The 26,958-nt window shown below is 40.5% G+C and overlaps 1 protein-coding gene and 1 pseudogene across 1 annotated transcript in view; one reads left to right on the forward strand and one right to left on the reverse strand.

The window, feature by feature from the left end:
- Positions 1 to 26,958, reverse strand: part of Htr1f (5-hydroxytryptamine receptor 1F) — a 123,110-nt gene that overhangs the window by 6,392 nt on the left and 89,760 nt on the right. The window contains exon 3 of the mRNA XM_051150123.1: positions 23,366 to 23,463. The gene's annotated coding sequence lies outside the window, so the exon portion shown is untranslated. The remainder of the gene's footprint in view (positions 1 to 23,365; positions 23,464 to 26,958) is intronic.
- On the forward strand, positions 20,767 to 21,961 carry LOC127193000 (60S ribosomal protein L36a-like; annotated as a pseudogene).

Raw genomic sequence — 26,958 nt, forward strand, 5'->3', positions numbered from 1 at the left:
CTTTTCTCAGTGGGGTTCTCACTCCACCTGATCTGGTAACCGCAGATCTTGTAAGAAGTTTCACATATCCCACAGGCGAGATTACAGGCCCGACCCTTTTCTGATAAGAAATCAGTTTTTAGCAAACACCTGGGTATTCCTCCAGTACTCCACCCTATGCTAAGGAGAACCTAGCCTTAAGCAAATGGCCTTTAATTGTAAGAAGTTCTTACCCTACCCTTTGGATAATTAGTACTATGTTTTCCTTCTTGTGATAGGACCCTTTGCTACTACATGTAAATGAGGTACTGTACTGCTGCCTGTAGATTAAGTATCCTGGTAACCTAGTCACAGCAAATCAGACACATACCCCCACAAACCACTCCCCACTGCTCAAGGTTTATAAATAAAGGCTGCCTGGTGTGCTCTCTCTTGAGTGCTCACCATCTCTACCATGACTGTCTGAGACTCCATTAATTCTGGGGGAGAACTGCTGCTGGATGCCCCGGGGGTCAAGCAGCAATGCCAGAACTGCCATGGCAGCTGAGAAACCACTACTGCCAGCTCAGTGCTGAACGCCCAGTGAAGCATCTAATCTGCTGGAGCCTGCATCTCACCAGACCTGCCTGCTGGAAGGGTTATCTCTGGCTTGTGGGGCTCCAGAGTCTCCACGGCCATCTGACACCAGCAATCTCATTCTAAAAGAGCTACATTGTAACAGTTGGTGGTTGAAAGTAATTTCCGATCCCCACCCCCTCACTCCCTAACCCCTGTGACCCCCAGTAGCCTGTCCTAGTGGCCAGGCCTAGGGCCTCATCCTGAGTGAGTGCTCTGAGCCTTAGACTGAGTGAGAAATGGGAACTTGGGACCTCTTGGGACCTTTGATCTTTAGTCTCATCAGTTCTCGTTTGTAAGCAAGCAGCACCTGGACCCACCCTCCAGATGTGGAACCCAAGACGCCACCAGCCTCTGAACATCAGGTCGTACACAGCTTTCTTAAATAGACAAGATTCCAAATTCAATTCTATCAAGACCTTATGAAAACCTTCTTGTTGGATATTTAAGTTAGATTAATAACAACAATATCTTTTTTGAGTCTTTGTTTTGTACGTGCTGAATTATTTTATGTATATCAAGGCATTTATTGCTGAAAGTTGCTCCATGAGATAAGAGCAGTCACTATGTTTCTTCATAGATAAGGCAACAGAGGCACAGAAACATCACAAACATCTCTATAATGAAAACACAACAAGCAAGCGATGGGAACAAACACACATTCTTAACTACCATTCACTCTGAGCGACATGGATTCATTCCCAGCTGAATGCCAGAATTTGTCTCTGAAATAAAGAATGTGTTATGTATCACATGTGAGTTCAAATGGCTGCAAATAGCCCATAGGATGAATGCTTAAGATGTGGGTGTGGACCAGGTCTATTTGTGTGAGTTAAGATGTGGGTGTGGACCAGGTCTACGTGTGTGAGTTAAGATGTGGGTGTGGACCAGGTCTACGTGTGTGAGTTGAAATAGCTGTAATTATTCACACCACTTGCTAATTTCTTTGAATGTCAGGACAATGCAGAGCCTTTATTTCTCTGCTCTTATTTCTCTGTTCCTGCTTATTCCTTTAAGAACCATTTGTTGGGTGCTTTGTAAAAAGCAAAACAACAACAACAAAAAAAAACCTCGATTAAACTCTTTTACATAAATAATATATAATTCACACATTTAAGACATTTATAAAATAGTAGGTTTCTGTAAGTTTTTTTTTTTCAGACATCCTCAATGTTAGTTATTCGCCCCCACCAGTCCCTCCTCCCGCCTCTGTCCTGCCCCCTCCATTCCTCCCTCTGCTTAAACCCTCTCCCCATTGTTTCCCTTTTACCTTTATATGACTTGTGCTTTACAGTTCCCCCTCCTTTAAGGTCTCTCTTCCTTCTCCCAACCAACAATCCCTTTTTAGTTTCCTGGATTGTACAGATATTGCAAATCAGATATTCATATTTAGAGACTTGATGCTAAGAGACACATGAGTGAGAGCATGCAGTGTTTGCCTTTCTGGGTCTGGGTCATTTCGCTCAGATTGTTTTCCAGTCCCATCCATTTACCTGCAAACTTCTTGATTTCATTTTTCTTTGAGCTGAATAAAATTCCACTGTCTATAGGTACCACACCATAAGCTTCATATAGGTATTTGTATGCATATGCATATATGTATCGCATGCACACACACACACACACATATATTTATCTGCTTGTTCTTTTTCCAGTCTTCTCACGCTACCTGGTCCTCCATGCCAATGTGTGAGGTCCAGTACCGGGCAGGCGGATCTGGCAGAGGTGCGGTCAGGTATGGGCTGCAGCCCGGCAGTGTGTATGAGCCTCTGGGAAAGACCTCCCCTGAGGATCTGGGGGCGAGTTCTTCAGAGTGCTCTTCTTTGACTTTTGGTGGCAGACTGCGCATAAGTTTTAACTTCCCCGGTCTTTACATTTTAGCTTAAAAACTGATATTAACTCTAACACCTTAATTAAACCTCTTTAATCCAGCGATATTCTGAGTGATTCATTCCCTAACCAGTCCCCGATGCCAGCAAGCGTGCTTGAAGAGCCTACTTGAAATTATTTCCTCATCCTTCTTTTCTCTTTGTGACTTATTATTAGAGGGGAGATGGTAATGTTTGAGGAGGATTTATGTAATCAGCCGCGGCAACGGCTTTTGTTCCACACTGAACACTTGTCTCGATCTATCAAGAGGCAAAATGAGTCATTTAAAAATGACTTTCCCCAAAATAAATATGGCTGCACAGAGGACTGTGCTCTGAGAACACTGCCATTCTCTGCTGGTTACTGATACCAACTTGTTGATTCATCAGACAGGCTTAGCCAAAATTTAAAAAACATTAACAACACGTTTTTTTTTTTTAATCGTATTCCATCTGTTTATTATTTATTTATTTATTTATGTGTATGTATATGTGTATGTGTGTGGGAGCACATGTGCCGTGCTGTGCATGTGGAGGTATAGAGACAGCTTGTGGGAGTAAGTGCTCTATTTCAACCACGTAGGTCTCAAGTGGTTGACCTCAGGTGACCAGCCTTCATGGCGGATCCTTTTAACCACTGAGCCATTTCATCACCCCTTAAATTTTTTTTTTTTAAGTATTTAGAAGGAAGATACTAATTGTGATTTTAAGAGGTCTTTACACATATGCACATTACATCGCACAAGTTGTTCCGAGCATTATTTTCAAGGGACACCCACTTAGTGGTCTGATGCACTAGTGTGGGGGGTATTAAATTGCAACTCTGTTAGGGAAAGCTTTAGCACAGATACTGGATGTGGAAGCATTTGCTGCAGGAAAGAAGGAGAACAGGCACATTTCCATAGAGCACGATGTGTACTGTTGCTTTGACTCTTGCTGAAACTCAGAGGAGGAGGAAGCTAAGCGTGTGGGAGGCTGGAGGAGAAGAAGGAAGGTAGGACAGAGGTAGGGGTGTGGAGACAGTAGGAGCCCCTGTTTATGCCTAAGACCGGGACTTCAGCTTATTAAGGCACCGTCGTTATAGTCTGTTCTGTGCTCCTATAACAGAATGCAGCAGAGTAGGCAATTTTAAACAAATGTATCTGCATCTCTCTATCATCTCTGTCTATCATCTATCTATCTATCTATCTATCTATCTATCTATCTACCTATCATTTATCTGTCGTCTATTATCATGAACATATCTGAGAAATCTAAGATCAAAGGGCTGTTGTCTCTCAGGAGCCTGTTACTGCATCATCCCGTGGCAGAAAATAGAAAGGCCAAACTGAGTGAGTGGGCAAAATTCACTTTTATAGCAACCTGTTCCTGCAGTTGTGACATTAATACTTTCATGAGGGCGGGAAAACCACAACCAACATACTTCTTTCTAGGACCCACTTCCCAGCATTGTTCCATTGGGGATTAAGCTTTTAACATAGAAACTTTGTGAGAGCCATTAAAACCACAGCAACGCCAAGGACAGCACTGTGAGATGAACCCAAAATTTGACAGAATTTCCTCATTTACTGGCACAAGCTCAGGAAAGTTCCACAGTTTTCAAAGACCCAGCTTCATTATTATTAATATTATTATTATTTGGTTTTTCGAGACAGGGTTTCTCTGTGTAGCCTTGGCCATCCTGGACTCACTTTGTAGACCAGGCTGGCCTCGAACTCACAGCTATCCGCCTGCCTCTGCCTCCCGAGTGCTGGGATTAAAGGCGTGCACCACCACAGCCCGGCGATTGCTCATGAATTTTAATCTTGGATCATCTTTAGTTTTATGGTGAAGACAGTTTAAATTTGTTTGAATCAATATTGTCTACATTTTTAAGGCTTAAAAATGAGCTGTAGTTTAAAATAATGAGTGGCTACTTGAATTCTATCCATCTTCATTTTCCAAAGTTGTTAATACAAAGTATAATGAGGCTTCCCTATAGGATTTGCATCCTTCTTGGAGTTGCATATTCTCCTCGAATTTCATTATCCTAAGACACTACCAACCAGCTATTATGACTTTTTAGACAGGCTCTAATCTTTATCTTTTTAAAAAAACCCCAAGTTGCCTCCTGTGGTTTCTCCTTTTCTTTTTGTCACTGTGGCATGTTAATACCTAAAAGGGAAAAATATCGCCATTCATACTTACGTTAAATGTATGTCTTTTTAATGCAATTTGTATATTCAGCATATTGAGTCTGCATATCTAACATGCTAAAGTCATTCAGAGTGTTAGGTTAAAAGTGAATTTCAGATAAACAATGAACAAAGTCGTAGATACATTGTTGCACAGGTTATGTCTATACTAATAAAAATAATACTGCTAGCATAAAATTCACTGATAAATTGGTATCTTTTAAAAAATTCTAGCATGCTTAATGCCTGTTAGCAAAATTGGTAGGATTTGGATACATTTTACCTTCCTTCTCTGGCTTTATCTCCTTATTATGTAATTTGTTCTATTCCCTATTTTTAAATTAAAACACAAATAATAGTGCATTTAATGATATAATTATATGAAATGCAAAGAACATTTTTGTTTCATAATACACTAGATAATGTGTTTACATTAAAGTATATAAAACAATTTCTAAACAGCCACAATTGTGTTGGCAATTCTCAATAATAATGTTCTAATTTATCATGTCATCTCAGAATTTTCTTTAAAATTTTTGTAATGACTTTTAGATGCTCTCTATCTTTGAGGGTTTGTCTAGTGACAGGCTTTCTTCCAGTGATAAAAAAAAAAAAGAACAGGTGTGTTGTTTATTTACTGTATTGTATTTTGTTGAGACAAGGTTTAAATCTGTAGCTCAAGCTGCCCTGTAGCTCACAATGTAGCTGCAGTTGGCCTCGAATCTGGGGAAATAGGAAGAACAAGTCAAACTGAACTAGTTTGAGGCTCTCAATAAATTTAGGCTGTTCTTTTTGGGGGGGGGAGGGACAGGGTTTCCTTGTGTAGACCAGGTTTGAACTCAGAGAACCTTGCCTGCCTCTGCCTCCAAACCTGGTTTAGAGTAATATGTGTGTGTAGAAGAAGAAAAAGGCAATTATTATTCAAATGGCCACATTGAGAAGAATGACAAAGGCATCCACCAACTCCCCAAAGTCATCTGCAGGGGTCCTGGAAGAGTAGGGTTTAAATAGACAGGAAGAGATCTACAAAACTATAATTAAATGCAGCGTCCTGCCCACAAATATGTGTTCCATTCTCCCCTTCAAGGTCAGTCCCCAGCTGCAAGACCATCTGACTGGTTCTAAATGTTTCTCCAGAAGGTTAAGTTTTACCTCTTGGATGCCCTCTAGGGCTCCAGCCACGTTCTCTCCTAGCAGGAGATTCCTGAGAAAATTCTAAGTTTTAAGACACTATTTTTTCAACAGCCTGATAGCCAAAGCGAGAACTTGAGTCATTCCTTGGCCATGCTGTGGCAGCCTTCCATCTCAGCATTCCGGAAGCAAAGGCAGCATCCCCCAGCATCCGTACCTGTGGCTCCTCCCAGCACTCCCGCGCTCCACCCCCTTATCCAAGCACCTCCCTCCCAAGGGCTTCCCTTCCCAATCCTTTATATAACTCAGCCCTTTGGGCTACCCTGCTCTCTTAGTCTCTTGGGCCAGGCTGCTTCCCTTGATCAGTGGCTCCTCTCCTGGTCCGGTCTTATCTGCTGGCCGTGTTTAGTCTGGACTCTTCCCTTCCTTCCTGCCCGCCCCTCCCACCTTTGCTTTCTTCCTTCTCTACAATAAAAATCTTCCCCATTCTTTAGGAGTAGTCATACCCTTCTTCTTCTATTTCATTTTTTCATTCGGATGCATTCCACAAAGAAGAGAAGGGAGTAAGTAATACCATTATTGTTTTATATAAACAATATCAAAAGGGGGCGGTGTAAAAGAATGGTACCTGCTCAGAACCTATAAGACCAAAATCTCAGCACAAAGGAGATTTCTTTTCCCCAGAGGGACAAAGACAGGAGGTAGAGGACAAGGGAGAAGGGGAGGGGAACAAGGAAGAGGGGCTGTAGTGGGACAAAGGACTGTGTCTGGATGGACAGGAGGCAGATGTAGACCGTCGTAAAATGGTGGGTTATGAAGGTAAAGGGGGCCTTAGTTTGAGCGGGACCCCTGGGCCCAAATCTGCCTATCATAATGTTCTACTTGTAGGTTTCTAGGACCCTCTGGATCCTTCTACTTTGCTATTACTAAGGCACCAGCCAAGGACAATACAGGCGGTAAACTTTAAGCCCTTACCCAGATCTAGCCAATGGTCAGAACATTCTCCACAGTTGAGTGGAGAGTGGGATATGACTTTCTCACGTACTCTGGTGCCTCATATTTGACCATGTCCCCTGGAGGGGGAGACCTGGTGGCACTTAGAGGAAGGATAGCAGGTTGCCAAGAAGAGACCTGATACCCTATGAGCATATACAGGGGGAGGTAATCCCCCTCAGGAACAGTCATAGGGGAGGGGAATAATGGGAAAATGGGGGGGGGGGGAAGAATGGGAGGATACAAGGGATGGGATAAACATTGAGATGTAACAAGAATAAATTAATAAAAAAATTAATAAAAAATAAAGGTAAAGGGGGAAACCCCGTGTTAGGATGTGGTATTTCATTTTAATTGGGCATGTTATTAGGTGAGCCAAAGGGGACTTTTGATTGCTGGACTTCAATACTTGGATAGCTGCGCCTTGGTAGTCAGCATCAGAAGCAGGGAGTGGCCTTAACCAACCCTTGTGTCTATGCGCGGTCACACTGACTGGAAAGAGGCTTCCCTCCATCCTCCTGCCTGCTTCCAGAGCCTTCTTCCTCAAGTTGGAACACTCCTCTCTCCAGGCGCTGGTGCTCTCTCTCAGCCATGGACAGAAGCATCCGTTTAGTCCTAAGCTTGTGCAAGTAGGAGACATAATGCGTGATCTCAAGAGAACTGTGAAGAGTGAACCTTGCTCACTAGCTTAATGTGATCTCTGTGGGGCATTCAGGTCGTTTGGAAATGTCACCCATAGCAGGATATCTACACGGGTCGGGAAGAATCCCATCTCAGTCCCTCCAACCTACCAGTTCCAGGGGAAGAATAGGTCAGGTTTAACATTTGAGCTTCCTTTTGAAACCGTTCTTAAATTCATTTACTAGTGAGGCTAAGAACTCCAAGAGGTGCCCCTCCTCCCCAACTTCCAGGGTAACAGCCACGGTGTATTATTTTTCTCTGGGTTTTTCAGAGGGGATTCGGCACAATGCCTTTCTGTAATTGATGAGACCAGACGCATTTGTCCTACTGGTTCCTATAGTGGGACCCCGGAGTTCTAGAAAACAACGTTTGGGAATGCTTAGGAAGGTTCCAGGTCCTTCTGGTTTAGTATCAGCATTACCTGGTGACAATGAGGAACTGCCTACCTATCAGGGACGCCACATCAGAAGTACAGATTTCAAACAGTCCACTCTGTTTATGCATCCGGTAATTTAAACTTAATAAAACGCGGGCCCAAGAAATCGACAGAGAAAGGGAACACTGGAAATAACCTGTCTTGTGGTTGCACTAGAACGGCAAGGGGAATCACATAGAGGCTTTATAGACATTACTCAGATGCCTTTTTCATAATGTCCTCATAAAAAATATTATAGCCGTTTACAGCTGAGGAAAGAGAGGCCCAGAGAGGTCTCGTGATTTCATTTATTGTTCCATAGACAGTTAAGGTGGCACAATTGGGATTCAGTATTGGTTGGGTCTTCAGGCTTCTGCCTAAACCCATACTCTTTATTCAGAAGAAGCCATTTAAAATCAGTTTCGCTACCTCTCTAAACCAGGAATGATTCTTTTTTTTATTTCCCACAGGATGCCTATTGTTGCCTGATACTTGAACCACTGCTTTCTCTCATGCAGCTAGGATGTTTTCGAAACTGCCACTTGGTAACCACGCACAGAGGTAAGGAGCCTCAGGAAAGGTGGATGGCAGCCGCTCTCAATTTGCGGCCTGATCCTAGGACTCCCCAGGGATCTCTAAAAAGGTTAGTGCTTGCTCCCCAGCTCTGGAAATTCCACTGTAATTAATCTGGGGCATGGCAAGGACACCGAGGTTTTGTTTTTGTTTTTGTTTTTTGTTTTCTGGTTCTACCTTAAGTGAAGGATGCTGGGAACACGTAAAACGGGCACATAGACATTTCCGTAGAGAAGTGACACAGATGAGTCGGTGCTGGTTCTTTGGCGAATTTACTTTGTGAAAATAGCTGCTGAATCAAAGACATTTTTCAGATGGAACCTGAGCAAGTTAAAACTTGCTCACATCTCCTATTTAAAGGATGTTTGTAATCAGCCAGGGTACCGTGCTGTAAAATATGTACTTCCTTCCTTAGGTTACTCAAGCTTTCCTATTATGTAAAACTCATAATCCATGCAAAAACTGTGGTGGTCTCACATCACACTCCAGTATAGATTTAATTATTCTACTAAAAAAACATATTATCAAAACCAGCATGACATATCCTCAAATCAATATCTTAATCCTTTCACTAATGCTTTTTTATTTTTTACATTTGTTTCTCTTATAACTAACAGCAGGCTCTTGTTGCCACTGCAATATTCTTTAATTTGGGAAATTAACTTTTTGAAATATGCAAAGTAGAAGGAAAAGAGACTTTACTAAATTTGTTCTAGAAACAATATATTATAATCCTATTTAAAAAAAAACATTAAAGTGACAGAGGAGAAAACAACAGTGCTCAAGTTGTTAGGCATCAGCACTGAAGGCATGCAGGAAACCAAGATGCATTTACATGTGGCAGAGCTGCTAAAACTTAACAATATATGTGTATATATATATGCACACACACACACACACACACATAACTATAGTGACAGTCTTGTTGAATCTTCTTGATACTAGAGTTTCAGCACTATTGTTGTCCCACCCTACCCATAGAGATGAAAGAATCAGCACACGGCAGACATTAAACACTAGACCTAATCAGCACGCAGAGTTTGCAGTAGCAACCATGACACACTGTTGCCTTCTTTGTAAGGGTAATGTTTTCAGTTTGAGTTCCTAAGAGATTGGTTATGTGAGACTACACAACACACACATAGCTAAACTAACACCTACACCGCCCTACACATATCTCAAGTCAGTACTCAGGGTGAGGTATTAAGTTAATAAGTTTGCTCCTAGAGAGCTCATTTGGGGAATTAGAATTAGGTGGAGGAAATGTTTGTCTGGCAGAATATGAACCTGGGATTTTGCAGACAGTTTAGAGATAGAAATATTTGGATATCAAATCCATGGAGACATTGTAAAATAAGTAATTATAGCTAAAATGAAGGAAGAAATAAAAAAGCAAGAAGTTTTAACACTGTGTGCTATGCAGATACCTATCTGTCTGCAAAGCAGATAGTGCGCACACTGATTATACAGAGAGAAAGCAAAAACAAAAGGATGTGTCACTGAAACTCAGGGAAGGAAAGTGTTAGATCCTTTTTTTTTTTTTTTTTTTTTTTCAAGACAGGGTTTCTCTGTGTAGCCTTGGCCATCCTGGACTCACTTTGTAGACCAGACTGGCCTCGAACTCACAGCGATCCGCCTGCCTCTGCCTCCCGAGTGCTGGGACTAAAGGCGTGCGCCACCACGCCCGGCTCGAAAATGTTAGATCTTGACCAGCAGCGCCAAGCACTGTAGAGATGTAATAGAATGTGGTAGTGGTGAAGAGACGGTGGGTTTGTCAGTAGCAGTCTTTGTAGGAATGACTTTAGTATCATCTTCGGGCTGAGATTCAGTTTGTGCGAGCTCATTGCATAATGAAAAGTGTTTAGAGGAAGTCTAGTTTTTTGAAATGCTTCCTAGGGGCCCTGCACTATATTTTAAGATGGGAATGCATCTACTTGGTGACTCAGTGTTCTCAAGGGCACACAGAAATAAAGGGGACAAGAGTGTCTCAAATACGGTAGAATTTTAAAATTTGATTCAGCAAGTGATAGTACAATTAGACAGTGAAGGAAGTTGACAAGGAAGTTTCTTAAAATAGATCAATAGAAGGGATAAAATTATTTTAAAATAGTCAATTAAGAAATTAAAAGTTGAGTGAGACTAAATTAGAAGACTCATCAATATAGACTGGGTTTCCATACACCTCATGCCTACACCATCAAAGCAGGTCATGTCCGCACCATTAGGATGATAGGAGAGAGTTAGGAAGAGGAATGAACACCAACAAATTAAGTAACATATAAAAAACAGACAATTTTCTTGAATAACACAAATGACCCTAGTTTTCTAAAACATACAAACAAATCCCAACCTTCCCAAAATACAATAGATGACAAGAAGAGTCTTATTACAATGGAAGAAATTGAGTTAGTTATTATTACTTTCTCATAAGGAAAATTGTAGCTACATATGATCTCAATGATAAATTCTACCAAATATTTTAAAAGAGAAAAAATTATAAATTTAAAATCAAACCTTATATGAATGCTTTGAGTAGAAGAAGTAAATATTTTAAACTAATTTAATTTAACATTGGGGGTAATTAAATATTACCCTCCTACCCAAACCAGAAAAGACAATAAGGAAAAGAAATTCCTATTAATATCCTTTCCAAAATGTTACTGGCCAAACCCTACAATGTTTATAAAGACTGACACACTAGAACCAATTGAAACTTTTGTGTGTGCGACTATGTGTATATGTGTGTGTATGTTGTGTGTATGTATGTGTGTCTCTAAGTGTGTATATTCCTGGAAACCAGAAGAAGGAATGACTCTCTGCTTCAGTCCTTTGAGACAGGATCTCTCCCTGAACCTAGAGCTTGCACTTCTTTCTTTCCTTTTTTATTCAAGACAAGGTCTCTCTGTGTAGCCTTGAATGTCCCGGACTCACTTTGTAGACCAGACTGGTCTTAAGCTCACAGCAATCTGCCTGGCTGTCTCCCAAGTGCTGGGATTAAAGGCGTGCACCACCACTGCCTGGCTGCATTTCTTTTTTTAAAACTAGTCTGGCAACAGTCTCTGGTACTGCCATTAGTGGTATATATATGTAGGACCATGCTGACTTGTTACATGGGTGCTGGAATCCAAACTCTGGTCCATATGCTTTCTGTTAGAACTCTTAACTTCTGAGCTATGTCTCTAGTCCTCAACGTGATAATAACATCACAAAATCACTCTAGGTAATTTAACATTAACAGAAGGAGAAAAAGCATGTCACCATTTTAGTAGACTCAGAAATAAATATTTGCCAGAATTTAACATTTATTTATGACAACAAGAGTTGGGCTGGAAGACGCAGTCCATTTGAGAAGAGGCATATAGAAGTTGAGCATGGTGGCACATGCCTTTAATCCCAGCACTCTGGAGGCAGAGGCAGACAGATCTCTCAGTTCAAGGCCAGCCTGGTCTACATAGTGAGTTCTAGGACAGCCAGGACTACACAGAGAAACTCTGTCTTAAAAAACAAACAAACAAACAAATAAACAAACAAAAACCAAACCTAACCCACTCCAACAACAAAAATGGAGGCATCTATAAAAATATCTGTACTAAGAATTAGACTTCTCTGGTAAAGTCTCAGTGTTATATCCCTAAGACTGAGAACAAAAAGGGACCCTGTCCCTACTGCATGTCACAGATGTTGGGGAAACACATACCTAATAGGCAGAGATAAAGCTATCTGTATTCGCTGATGACACATTTATTTACAGAGCATCTCTATAAGAATTAGAAAGTGACTTAAAATTGGTGAATTTTGCAACACTTTTAAAAAGATCAAGTTTAGTGTCCTATATTAACATCAAGTGACTGATAAAACACAATTTAAAAGTCCTATCTAAGAACACAAAAAACATAAACTACTTGGAAATTAATTTCACAAGACATATGCAGATAATCTGCTTTAAAAGTTATAGAACATTCTAGAGAGAAATTTAAAGACAACCTAAAAAATGGAGAGATATGTTCTTGAAGACTGAGTGAAAAATTAAGATGTCAACTATTCCAAAATTTATTTCTGGTGTCAATATAGTCCCAGGCAAGATATAAGAGAGTCTATTTTTAGAAACTGTTAAGTTGTCTCTAAAACTTCCATGAAGAGATGAACCTGTTTTTAGAAGAACAGTTTCAGAATGTTAAGTTTGACTCTAAGATTTACCCTAGCGTTATTGTGCTGAAGGCTGTGTGGCATTGGTAGCAGACTATATATATGAACTATGTTTTATAACTAAATAAGAGACATGCAAATGGTTATTTTACAGTCTAGAAATAGAGCTATGCTTGTCTTCAGTTTATTTTTTGAAGATGTTAGTGTAATCCTACAAGGGACTAGAGAGTCTTTGAAATGTCAGATTATCCATGTGAAAGCATTGACAGGTGACCCTTCAGGTACGTGGACAAATTTGTCATATGAGTGACAGGCGTGAAAACAAAGTCAAAACTACAAAACATCTTATGTGGAACACAAAAGAAAGTTCTAGTCACTGCAGGCGAAGCAAAGTTTTCTTAGGCTAAAAAATTCAAGCTACAGAAGGGAAAAATTAGGAAATTTGATTTCATCAAAGATTTAATCCTCGTATGGAAGAATGAGGGAAAGGAAGACCCAGAAAGTTCAGGAGCTACACAAGGAGACTATCAAGCTTGAGGATCTGGACCCATGGGGGCCTGCACAAACTATTACACCAACCAAGGACAATGCATGCAGCAAACCTAGACCCCCTGTTCAGATCTAGCCAATGGACAGCTCATTCTCCAAGGTTGTGGGGAGAGCGGGGACTGCCTCTGACATGAACTCTGGTGGTCTCAATTTGATGGACTCCCCTTGTTGGGGGGGCCCTGGTGGCACACAGAGGATGGGGAAGCAGGCTATGTGGATGAGACCTGATCGGCTGTGGTCATATGGTGGGGTAGGAGGTCCTCTTGTGTCAGAGGTCTAGGGAAGGGAAATAGGAAGAAGAGGGAGGGAGGGTGGGAACTGGAAGATACAAGTGAGGGAATATCAATTAAGATGTAATCTGAATAAGTTATAATAAAATTTAAAAAATCACTATTAAGGTAGAAAAAGCCAAACTACAGAATGGCAATGGGAGGAAATACTTATGGCATATTAATGATGGCGGTGTAAATCATTGAAGGAAGACTCCAGACTCAAATAGTATTTTTAACTCAAATAACATGTTTATTCTGCAGACACAGCCTGCGTGCAGGGGTCAGCCATCCATACAAAACGGTGGCGACCCAGAGGAAGAGCCTGTAGGCTCTTTTTAAAAGCTGCTAGGGGAATCCTATCTGTGGCTATGTGAAATTGACCAGAGTCCAGGGAAGTCAGGTGACTCCAGCTGGGATTGACCAGTGACTGTGGAGGCTATGTGACTCTAGCTATGCTTGCCACAGGTCTTTTAGCAATGTCCAGTCCCCTCAGAGGACTTTTAGCTAGAGTAGGCAAAGGGCTTTTTTGTTTTATTTTATTTTTTTTCTTTTTCTTTTTGAGTTTCTTTGTGTAGCCTGGGTTGTCCTGGACTTGCTTTGTAAATCAGGCTGGCCTCAACCATCTGCCTCTGTCTCCTCAAGAACTGGGATTACAGGCATATGCCACCATGCGCTGGATGGTATAGGACTTCTACAAGTCAAAATTAAGGAAATGAACAACATTTTTAAAATGTAAAATTCAAATTGATCTCTCTCTCTTTCTCTCCCTCTCCCCCCCCTCTCTCTCCCTCTCTCTCTCTCTCTCTCACATACACACACACACACACACGCTTGACCAGGCAGCATCTAAGAGTGTATGGTTAACATCAAAGTTATCATGGAAATCTAACATAAAATGACAAAATGCTATCCACACATTAAAATGGCTAATATTAAAAGTATGGAAAATACTAGTTTTTAGTGAGAATATAGAACAATTGTATTCCTCCTGTATAATTAGTGGAGGTATAAAATGTCAATTACATTGGAGAATAATTCAGCAGTGTGAAATAAAAGATTAAGGTTGAAGTGTAGCTCAGTGGTAGAACACTTGTGTAGCATAATCAAAGCCCTTTGTTTGATCAAGCACCAATGAGAAATAGAAACCGATGTCCACATCGAGCCAAACACGTGTAGGCCAAATCTATTTAACTCACGATAATCTCAGGTGACAAATAAGCAAGATATACACCCATAGACAAAATGGGTCAGCTTGCTCTGCCATTCATACAGTTGGATGCCACTTATCAATATAAAAGCAGGAAGCAGATACATATGACATGGATGAATCTCAAAATTCATTATTAAATAAGAGGCTCCAGGCATAATGTGGGTATTTTGTCTTACAATGTTAGCACAAAATGCTGACTCATTTAGGTGTCACAAACAGATTAGCAGCTGCCTGGGTACAGACAAAGGGAAGGGACTGCAAAGAGGCACAAGAAATCTTCTGAATGTGGATTACATGCGCCTTTTGCTGCTGGTTGTGGTTTCAAGGGGGCACACAGCCTTTAAAATCAAAGAGTTTGCATTTTAAATCAATGTCTTATTCAATTTGTTCCTTAAGAAAATAGATGAAGCAAATCCTCCCCTAACACACACACACACACACACACACACACACACACACACACACACACAAAGACACATGTTAATAACTGGGACCAGGTTGAGGACCCTCAACCCAGGAGAATGATCCAGAAGAACATAACATAGACAAGAGCTGCTCTCTGAAACCTTAGAGAGAGACTGAAGATCTGAACGTACTGGAGGTAATGTGGAATGGGGCCCAAAAGGAGAAACCGAATGGAATATTCAATAAACACCATTTCACTGCTCTTGGGAACATTTCTGAAACCGTCTTTTATAATTTACAAAAACTTGGGAAAAGGTGATATCTCAGTTTGTCACCAGGTAGCTTTGATAAGGGATAGGCCTCAGAAGCAATCCCCAGGCAGGACACCCAGCTGCTCTGCTAGGAGCCTAGCCTAGGACAGGCCCTAATAAGCTAATCCACTAACCACCTTGGGGTTGTGAGCCCCAGTAGTGCAAAGGTTATGCCAATGAAACTATTCAGAAATTGGAACTTTGGGAACAGTCGCCAGAATTCCACTGTCACATTCCCACGACACAGCTGGCTTCTCTAGTCTCTGTGTCGATATCCATCTCGGCAAGAGGACCTAAGACTGTGCATGGCTCTGGCTTTAGTGACCTTTGGACTTCCAGCACTGTCTCTGAGCTCATACATGCCTGTTTGACAGTCTTAGCTGATGGCCAGTGCTCTCACTGGACCTCCATCAGTGTCATCCCTCCAGCCTGCCACAGCTGAAGGCCTTCACAGTGCACCTGGATCAAGCATGCAAGTTTCTGAAGCACCCTCATCCATCCTAAGTGAAGAGTCTCCAGCAGAACCCTGCAGGAGCGATTGTGCCCAAACAAATGTTCCCTGCTTGGTGGGATGGCTGTTTAACTTTTATATTAGCATAGTATTATCAGGAATGTTTGTGTATGATAAACTGGGCGTATTTGAAAGATGAATCCTGTGGATAGCCTAATTACTGATTGCCTTATAGCTCATAGGTTATGCTCTATGCAACCGCCCCAAAGAACTTCAGTCTTCAGTTAATGATTGATGACTTAAGGATATAGATGGTTTTTTCTCAGAAGCTAAGTTCAAAGTTCCCTATATATCTATATCAGGATTTAAAATGTTAAAATGTTACTTTTAATGCATCCATCTGGTTGGTTTTGTAGCTTTTGTAGTAAAATATAATATCACTACCAATAAACAACTGTTGTTAACACCCTACTATGTGAAAGGAATTTTCAACTCCTGATAATTTCTCTTGCCATGTGCTTCTGAATTTCTTCTTTCATATTATTGAACTTAATACCATTTTAACTTCACTTAAAGTTATTAATTTGACTAGAGTAAGGTGATTTTATCTATCTATCTATCTATCTATCTATCTATCTATCTATATCTATCTATCTGTCTACCTATCTATTTACAGGGTTTCCCTTTGTAGCCCTGGCTGTCCTGGAACTAGCTTTATAGACCAAGCCAGCCTCAAACTCAGAGATGTACCTTCCTCTGCTTCCAGAGTGCTGGAATTAAAGACGTGCACACTACGGTAGGAAAGAGTAGGTTGATTTTAAAAGCTGTAAATCAAACAAACAATTGTGGCTGTAAAAATATCTTTTGCATCATTAGCTGACAATGCATGTGTTTTTTTCTTTCCTTTCTTTTTAAAAAATTTTCAGTTTTTGCTTTTGAAATTGGATTCCCTATGTTTTGCTCACAAAAATTTATTATATGATAACCTTATGTTTTGGGACCTATCCGTATAATCAAGTTTTTGTGCTACATCATTTTGTTCCTGCACTGAGACATCTACGAATTACACATCCACAAGCTCCAGTTGGGCATATTTGTCCATTAATTTTGCTATAAATTGTTACTACAGGCCTTCCAGTAACTGCTTCTAAAGCTTGCTTATATGGTTTCTGCTGATTTTGGTGGAGAGTATACTCAAATAATAAGAAAATACACATGAGAGGCAATTTTTATGTGTAACTAGAAATGTCCTCTGGTGGTATTTGCAGGGCATTTGTTAGCAAAATCTGCAAATGCTCAGCCCTGTACGTCACATAAGTGGCTGGCAATAACCCAAGCACATTATTCCATTAACTTGAAAGCACTGCAATATTTCTTATGTACCTAGTACAATATAATGCTATGGAATGGTTATCACATTGCATTGTTTAGATAATAAAAATAAGAAATGTTTGCATATGTTTGGTACAGATTTGTCATCCCCCCCTTTCCCGCCCCCACCATGTGGCTGATTGAATCCATGGGTATGGAAAACATGCCTATGGAAGGCCAATTCTATAGCACAACCATTGAATCACACACACACTCTATAGTGCAAACATCCAACCTCCCTCTCTCTCTCTCTCTCTCTCTCTCTCTCTCTCTCTCTCTCTCTCTCTCTCACTCACACACACACACACACACACACACATACACACACACACACACACTTTGTATCCAGTTTTATTTCTGTTTCTCTGATAAAAACATCCCAACCAGCACTCGGGAGGCAGAGGCAGGCGGATCGCTGTGAGTTCGAGGCCAGCCTGGTCTACAAAGTGAGTCCAGGATGGCCAAGGCTACACAGAGAAACCCTGTCTCGAAAAACCAAAAAAAAAAAAAAAAAAAAAAAAAAAAAAAACCAAAACATCCCAACCAACAGCAACTTTGGGTAGAAAGGATTTATTTTACTTGCCAATTCCAGGCTACATGTGGAGGTAGTAAGATGACAGGAATTTGAGGGAACTGGTCATATCCACAGTTAAAAGCAGAGAGAAAATTGAATGCATTATGTCTGTTTGCTTGTTCTTTGCTTGGAATGGTGCCACCCACAGTGGGCTGGGTCTTTCCTCCAATTATCTTAATTAAAGCAGTACTGACAGATACACCCATAGTCTAATCCAATGTAGACAATCGTTCATTGAGAATCTCTTTGTGAGTAATTGATTCTAGATTGGGTGTCAACTTGACAAAACTATCGCATGTTAGGTGTGGTGGTACATGCCTGTAATCCCAGCACTCGGGAAAACAGAGGCAGGTGGATCTTTTTGAGTTTGAGGCCAGCCTGGTCTACAAAGTGAGTCCAGGACAACCCCAAAAGAATAAAAGAACAACAAAACTGAAGAAAGTAATTGGGATTGAGAAGAAAGGTGATGATCAGTGATTTTCACTGTGCTTCCATTTGCTTTAGGCTGATTATAAGTTTAAAAAGCAATTCTTGGTACCTGGCTTTTTTTTTTTCCATGCCATACTTTTTTTTTTTTTTTTAAGCAGCTTATCAGAGACTGCATGAAAAAATGCAAAATATGCAAAATAAATTCAGAAATAGTTTTAACCTTTTATTTGGAAATATTAGGGGAGCTAAAGAGAGGGCCAAGTAAGAGCATGCTGTCTGTAAGCATACAGGTCTGAATTAAATTCTACAACACCCACTAAAAATCTGGACATGGGTGATTGTCTATAACCTCAGCATTAGGGTTGAAGGCAGGTCAATCCTAAGAGCTTTGTGATCAGTCTAACTTAAATAGTAAACTCTGTCTCAAGGCAATAAAGCAGAGCCCAACAGAAGACATGAAATGTCTTATTCTGCTCTTCATGTGTGCTCACATGTGCTCATGCTTCTGCACATTCATATGCATACCCCCACCTGTGTGCACGTGTGCACACACATGCACACACACATTAACAAATAAATAAACAGAAGAAAGTACTATTAGTAATAGCAGCTACTGGTGGGCTGACCAGGTCAGATACACTCAGGCCTAGATCCACGGCTTTGAATTGGCCCACTGCAACAACTACCCCACCAAGAACAGCTGTAGTAGATGAAAGGGCCAATCCTACAGATCCAAAACTACAGGATTGCCATGACACAGGACAACAGGATATCTGAGAAGAGTCCCAGTTAGGTTCCGTTATTGATAAGAGTAGCAGAAGCCACTCTCATACCAGACCAAGAAGTCATTGCAATGAACACTGACAAGCACAGAAGTGTGGACAAAAGGGACAAGAATATTGTGGGTCACCTTGTAACACACCATGGCTCCCATAACCACATTTTTTCTCTGTTGTGGGGGAGGTTGCAAGGGTGAAGGGTGGGTATGGAAGGATGGAGAAAGGAATGCTATTGGGGTGCATGATGGGAAATTCACAAAGAACCAATAAAAAGTTAAAAAAAAAAAAAAAAGCAATAGCAACTACAAAGTACGAATCAGAGTCTCAAAAAACCAGTCATTTAAAAAACATAAACCCATGCTTCTTCCAGCCAGCCCACTGAGAAAGAGAACTCTTACTTTGTCATAGAGAGTTGTTGGAGGATTAATTAAAACAATACATCTTAATAGGAGAGTGCCTAGCACAGCATAGATTTTAATATGTTGTTGTTCGTGATGGTGTTATAAATTTAGTACTGTGATGTGTGTCTTAGATAAAAGTTATCTGTGATGCTTGTAGTCTACAATCAGGAGAGTGTTGTATGAAATAATTCCTTTTGCCAAAAGTAGTAGCAGCAGCAGCAGCAGCAGCAGCAGCAGCAGCAGCAGCAGCAGCAGCAGTACAGACAATTGGTAGCGTTTCCAGATCAGGGCTTCCCTGGCCAGGGGGGATCTGAAGACGGTGGCAGTTTGTGAAAGTATAGCTCACATGACTGACTCTTAGGTCACTTCTTTCTGGAAGAAAGTGAAACCAGAGGCATCTTGGTGACCTGAAAGCCAAGAGCAGGTTATTGAAAAAAAAAAAAAAAACAAGATGAAAAAGGAAAGGAAATGTGGGTCAGAGGACCAGCTTTTGGAATTAGGATTTCCAGTGGATTTGGTTGGACAAGTATGAGAAGTGAAAGGCGTGGCAGGGTTTGTGAGAGTTGATCGTCCCTCAAGAAATCAAACAAGAGTCGTCCCAACTGGACACTGTAAGGCTGCAGGGCCTTATGCTTGGAAACTCAAAGGCCCTTGATGAGGAAGAAGAAAAACGACCCAACTTAAAATCTATGGCCCTTCGCTAGGGTAGAACTGCTAGTGTTATTTTGCTTAATAGTCATGCTGTCAAATTGTGTTCTAAATGTTTATCCTTATGCCTATAAACATTAGCTGCTCTCAGTGTTCATCAGAGAAGCATCCCCTGCGGTGGATAACAGTAAATGAAATGAGCTACAACTGCTCAAAGGACTGAGGACAACAGAGGGCGTGTTCATCCCTAAACAAGATCTATATTGGTACTGTCCCCCTCCCTACAAGGCTCAGGAAGAATTGTGGGAGAGGAAGTGGAGAGCATGTAGAAGTTGGAGGACACTAAGGAATGCTATGCAATACAGTCTCTGGACATGGCACAGCTATCACATACATGAAGTTGTAGCAGCCGTAGTTACTGGTACAAGACCAGCACAAGATCAGGCCCATCAAAACTCCACAATGGATAAGAACTATAGGCAGTGGGTAGTAGCTGGGATAGAAAGAATAATTTTTCTTTCTTTTCTTTTTTCTTTTTTCGAGAATTTGACTACTCGTAGATTTCCTATGCTCCAGTGCATGGCTCTATTCTGATCCACATATGGACAACACTAACTGGATTTGTATTTAAAAAAGACATGAATATTTCATGTTGGGGCATTTTTTAAATAGAGAGGCATGCTGGGGGATATAGGGAAAGATGGAGTGGGGAAAGGAGTTAAATATTATTATACTTCACTGTATACATGTATGAAGTGTTCAAAAATAAAGAAAAAGAATTTTATAAGTCTATGACCGTCAAACACAGTATCAGAGATAACAATGCTGTGGTCTTCAGAAAAGGTGAATCAGGTGGTTAGATTTCAAGGCAGGAGCTTTGAAGTCACAGTGGGAAAGAAAAGTCTGGAAGTCTGGATGTGCCCATAAGAAACTAGGAGAATGTTGTCTGGTTTTCATGGATGTGTGAGTTTCAGAGGAGAGATGACTACAGCTCTCATGGGGACGTTATAACCTGTCTTGAGACTCTTTCACCTCCCCAGTGTCAGTTCTTTCCCTGAGAATCTAGACTGGCCTTGAAGGAACCTTGCAGTCCTCCACAGAGCAGAACTTCCTGAAGGAGTCATTTCCTGAAGCCTGTGTGATGGAAGCATGGAATTACATCCCCAAATGACCTTCTTTTCTCAAGAAGGAGACTCATCCTTTGAAGCTGCTATCAGTAACTGAACGAGCTGTCAGAGGGAGAGGCACTTAAGTGATGAATCACTCCCTAAATAATTAAATGGGATTATGGGATTATTAGTAGGGCAGTGTTAATAATGGCCCTATAAAGGATATTTCTTCTCCATGGGGTGTAATCAACTCTGTGTGTGTGTGTGTGTCTGTGTCTGTGTCTGAAGGACAAATATACTCACATTCTATCAAGCTGGAAATTTGGTTTGAAAAATTGTTTTTAAAATTATTGTTTTCACTTGGGTGTGGTGGTGCACGCCTTTAATCCCAGCACTCAGAGGCAGAGGCAGGTGGATCTTTGTGAGTTCAAGGCTGGCCTGGTCTACAAAGACAGTGCTGGGCAGCCAGACCTCTGTTACACAGAGAGACCCTGTCTCAGAAAACCAAAAAGAAAAAAAAAATGTCATTTTCATTTTTGAGCTGATATTGCTCTCTTGAATGTGGTGAACGTTCCCAGGACCTGCTGGACATTCTGCACATGTGACAAGCACTAAACGCACAAAGTGACCCAGTACAAGAAGGGCAAGGATCCTTTGTATGCCCAGGGAAAGTGGTGTTATGACAGAAAACAGTGGCGATGGTGGGCTGACTAAGCCTGTTTTCCTCAAAATGGTTAAAACTACAAAGAAGAATGTGTGGAGACTGGAGTGTCTTGAGCCCAACTGCAGATCTAAGAGAATGATGGCTATTAAGAGATGCGAGCATTTTGAACTGGCAGACAATAAGAAGAGAAAGGGCCAAGTGATCCAGTTCTAAGGTGATGTCGTTATGAAGACAATAAATCATGAGCTCTGATTCACCTCATTTGATTGCAGTTGGTCTTTTGGGAGGGAATAAAACTGAAGCTTTCAAGAAAAAAAAAAAAATGTCAGTTTCTAAACCTAAGCTGTGTGGAGATAAACAGGCATAGAATTTAAATAAATATGTTTCTTTTTACAGATCTTAGTAAATTTACTCAGTTTTAAGTTTTAGAGTTTAGCATTGCTGAAAAGTTTGATGTTGTAGTTTAGTTTAGTCATGATTCAAGCAAAGTTCTAAAGTACTGCTATCTGTGTGGATACTATGGTACTGCTGTTGAAAAGCACAAATAATGTTGAAAATTAAAATCTTTCTGGAATAGTACCCAAATAGTAATATGAAAAGAATAATATAAAAAGGAAGATACTGGCTGCCAGCAGAATAAAAATTTAACTTCTCTAAATCCAAAGCTTCCTTCGGTGTTTCAATTTATGTATAAACAGATGTAATGAATAAGTAATTTGGACAAAGACACAAATTCTAGGTTACAATGCAATATCCTGGATCATCTTTATTTTAGTGACTAGTTCCTTACTGAGGAGGGGTCAAAGTGCTTTTTTTCCTTTCAGTTTCATTTGGATCACAATAAGTATTATAACCATACAGTGCTGAAAATTAGAGGCAGGATTGCTGAATGAACCAGTGGAAGTAGTCATGATAAAACTGAACCTAGAGGTGGGTGGTGGTGCTGGGATTAAAGATGTGTGCCACCGTGCCCGGCTTAAAGTATGATTTTTCAATGAAATAAAGATCTACAAATATTAATAATATCAGATAGAAATCTTCATTTTGACAAAACATTTTATCTTCATGATAGTAAAAATTTAAAAATAGCAGCTTTGGGCCTGCAAGATGGCTCAGCGGGTGAAGACACTCACTGTGTAAGCCTAGTGATCTGAGTTCAACTCCTGGAAGTTGAGGAAATGAAAGGAGCGAGCCAACTGCCCAGTGTCGTCCTCTGGCAGTCACATTCCATGCTGTGGTGGGTGATCCACATAGACAGCATGCAAACACAGCAGATAAATAAGCAAACATAATAAACATACCACATTTGGTTTTGACATTCTCAAACCTTACACCAAGGCGAATTTACTTTGTTATTTGTTCCACATAAATCTTAATCCGTATGGATTTATTTGAGGAAGACATTATCATTTTATTTATCAAGTACAACCATACTTGTTGATAAACATATTAATGATGTTAGTACAAATTTGTGTAAGATATTTTTGAACAGTTACCTCATGTCAAAGTTTAATTTTCATGTACATTAGTATAACTAATCTTTATCAAAATCCCAGATAGTAGTACAATTATTAACCTTCGTTGTCAACTGGATTTAGACTCTCCTTGGAGACATACCTTTGGGCTTGTCTGGGAGGACATTTCCAGAAAGATTTAATTAAAGAAGGTAGATTCTTCCTTGATATGAACAGCGCCATTCACAGCCTGGGCCTGGGCTGAGTAAAGGAACAAAGGAGACAGTAAGTTGCATACCAGTGTCTTTGGCTTTCTGCCTGAGAATGCACTGTGTCCAGCTGCCTCATGCTCCTGTGCCATGCTTCCTGCCGTAGTGGTCTTGTCCCCTCACAGCATGTGGCAAACAAGCCCTTCCTTTATTAAGTTGCTCTTATCAGGAATTTTGTCAAAGTAAAGAGAAAATAATTAACATAATTTGTAGGTATTATTACCCTATGTTAGACAAACATAAACATCTTTAAATAGGAGGTAACAACTGATGGCTTTCTTGGCTTCAAATTTTAATTTTAAAATAAATAAAATTACATTTGTTTATTTATTTCTCATATGCTCAGGCAAGAGCACTGCAGGGCCAGTGTTGTAAAGGTCCAAGATAACTTTTGAAAGCTGGTCCTCTGTTTATACCATGTGGGTTCTGGAGAACAAACTAAGGCTGTCAGGCTTGGTGACAGATCCCCTGATGCAATGGACTATTTCATCATCCCTAAAAGTTAAGCTAAGAAATTAAAAATTATTTTATGTATATACTTGGCCAGGCCAAGCGCTCAGGTGCACTGTTTAACAAAGTGCCAGTGCCTGGATGTCTTGGATTGACCTTTTACTGCCCTTGGTTCATATTTCTTATTGTTAAAGGCCTATCTCCAAAGGCTAGGGTGGGAGTAGTGTAACAAAAACTGGCATTAATACAAAAATAATAAAACCAATGGAAGTTCCCTGGGAAAAAACGCTATTGGAAAAGTGTTTTCCATAGAACGTCTTTAGATTTACTTTTAGATTATTAATAAATGATATTAGTAAGCATGATATAGAGAATTGAGAAACATTCTTAAAGAAGAAAAACTTAGGGAAATTTTAGAAGCTGACAAACTGTAATTGGATCATTAGGTTTTCACGTTCAGCTTCAGAGATAAAAAACTAGCATGGACAGGAAAAGATTTTGATCAGGCTGTTGTTGACAGACCGTGGTACCTTCCTGAGGGCAAAGTTTAGGAATCCTGATGTTCGTCTACTCTTTACAGATCATAATAAAGATAGGAATCATATTGAAAGCAGGGTTCATGGCAGTGACACAGAGGAAACCAGTGAACTGCCTGCTTTCCTGAACAGACTTGTCAGACGAGGACTTTTCTAATATTGTAGGAAAACAAAGAACAGACCGCCTTTGCTTAAACAAGGGCCTGCATGATATTTTAACAATCAAAGAATAAGAATGATGTCCCATGAAAGTCTTCACTAACAAGGAAACTGGGACAGAGGGGAGGACATCCTATTGGGTCTCCAGATGACAGAAGCATGGGAGAATAGCAAAGTAGAAGGATCCAGAGGATCCTAGAAACCTACAAGTAGAACATTATGATGGGCAGATTTGGTCCCAGGGGTCCCACTCAAACTATGGCACCAGCCAAGGACAATACAGGCCGTAAACTTCAAACCCCTACTCAGATCTAGCCAATGGACAGAACATTCTCCACAGTTGAGTGGAGAGTGGGGTCTAACTTTCACACAAACTCTGGTGCCTCATATTTGACCATGTCCCCTGGAGGAGGAGGCCTGGTGGCACTCAGAGGAAGGATAGCAGGCTACCAAGAAGAGACTTGATACCCTATGAGCATATACAGGGGGAGAAAATCCCCCTCAGTCATAGTCATAGGGGAGGGGAATAAGGGGAAAATGCGAGGGAGGGAAGAATGGGAGGATACAAGGGATGGGATAACCATTGAGATGTAATATGAATAAATTAATAAAATTAAAAAAAAAGAATGGTGGCCTTATGTCAAATATAAAAGAAAAATAGAGGAAGGAGAAGAATTAAATAAGAGTCAGAGAGATTAGACTTCTAGAAAGATCAGTTTGATGGTGCACGGAGTAGGAACTAACTTCTGATTCTACTAGTGCTGTGCCCAACTGAAGCAGGATCAAGCTCACATAGCCTCATCCCATCCAGCATTTCTATAACCATGAGGCTTTACAATACCGATCTTAAGAAAACTTTGAGTTAAGAGAAAACTGATTTTTTTTTTTTTTTTTGTTTTTTCGAGACAGGGTTTCTCTGTGTAGCCTTGGCCATCCTGGACTCACTTTGTAGACCAGGCTGGCCTCGAACTCACAGCGATCCTCCTACCTCTGCCTCTCGAGTGCTGGGATTAAAGGCGTGCGCCACCACGCCCGGCTCCGAGAAAACTGATTTTTATCATAACGCTAATCTTTAGTTCTTATGAAATGTGCTATTTGCTCACTTTCTTTCCCTAGTTCCTATATACTAAAGTAACCAAGGAAAATGTAAAGCTATGTAATCAATAATGAAAGTTTCTGAGGAAATGATTTTGTGTATAAACAAGGCTCGCAGGAGACACAGGTCGTCAGAGCAGGTAAAGCCACACCGAGATGTGCTTCCTCTCCGTCTGCCTCTCATGAAATGAAACAGAATGGAGTCCATGTCTGATCCTTCCCTTGCTGTTCTTGCTCCACCCCCTTCAAGCCCTTCCCTTGTCCTGGGCCAGGACTCTGGCATATACTCATATACATGAGTGAGTGAGTATATACACTTTTTTCCCTGCATGTGTGTCTGTGTACTATGTGCATGCCTGATACACTCATAGGCCAGAAGAGGCCATCGAATCCCTTGGGACTGGAGTTGGAGATAATTGTGGGCCACCGTGTGGGTGCTGGAAATTGAATCTGAGTCCTCAGGGAAGAGAAGCCAGTGAATCCTTAATTTTTTTTTTTTTTTTACAAAAAGGATTTATTTATTTAATGTATTATGAGTACTTATTTGTGTGTACACCTGCATGCCAGAAGAGGGCATCAGATCCCAGTATAGATGGCCTGGAATTGAACTCAGGACTTCCGGAAGAGGAGACAGTGCTCTTAACCACTGAGCCATCTTTCCATTCCCCACCCCAGTGAGTCATTTTAACTCACTTAACCAGTGACCCATCTCTCCAGTCTCCACAGCTAAGGTTGTAAACGCTGTGCTCTAAAGTTTCCTTTATAATGCTTATATTCCTTTCACAATATGGCTATGGATAACACAAATATTTCTCCTTCTAAAGATTATTTTACACAATAGCATCTCTAGAAATTGTTATAATTTACTGAATGGAAAGCAATTGTAAATAGCCAGGCTTGACCTTTAATGTCAGTATTTGGGAGGTAGAGACATGCAGATCTCCGTGAGTTTGAGGCCAGCATGGCCTATAGTGAATTCCAGGACAGTCAGGACTACATAGAAACCCTGTCTCAACTCATGTACTAAAAAGGAAAAAAAAAAAAAAAAAAAAAAAAAAAGAAAAGAAAAAGGAAAAGAAGAAAATTGTCGGTTTTCTTTTAATCTTGCAGTTATAACTTCAGACCCATAGAATAGATTCTTTGTTAATAAAATGAAAGATTCATCTGAAAAATTTGCATATCATTATGTCATCTCAAATTGTCTACTCATCCCCCCTCCCACTATTTTAAAGACGTTTTGATAGTAA

This window comes from Acomys russatus, chromosome 8 (genome assembly GCF_903995435.1).
Source record: "Acomys russatus chromosome 8, mAcoRus1.1, whole genome shotgun sequence".
In the NCBI taxonomy this organism is placed as follows: Eukaryota; Metazoa; Chordata; class Mammalia; order Rodentia; family Muridae; genus Acomys; species Acomys russatus.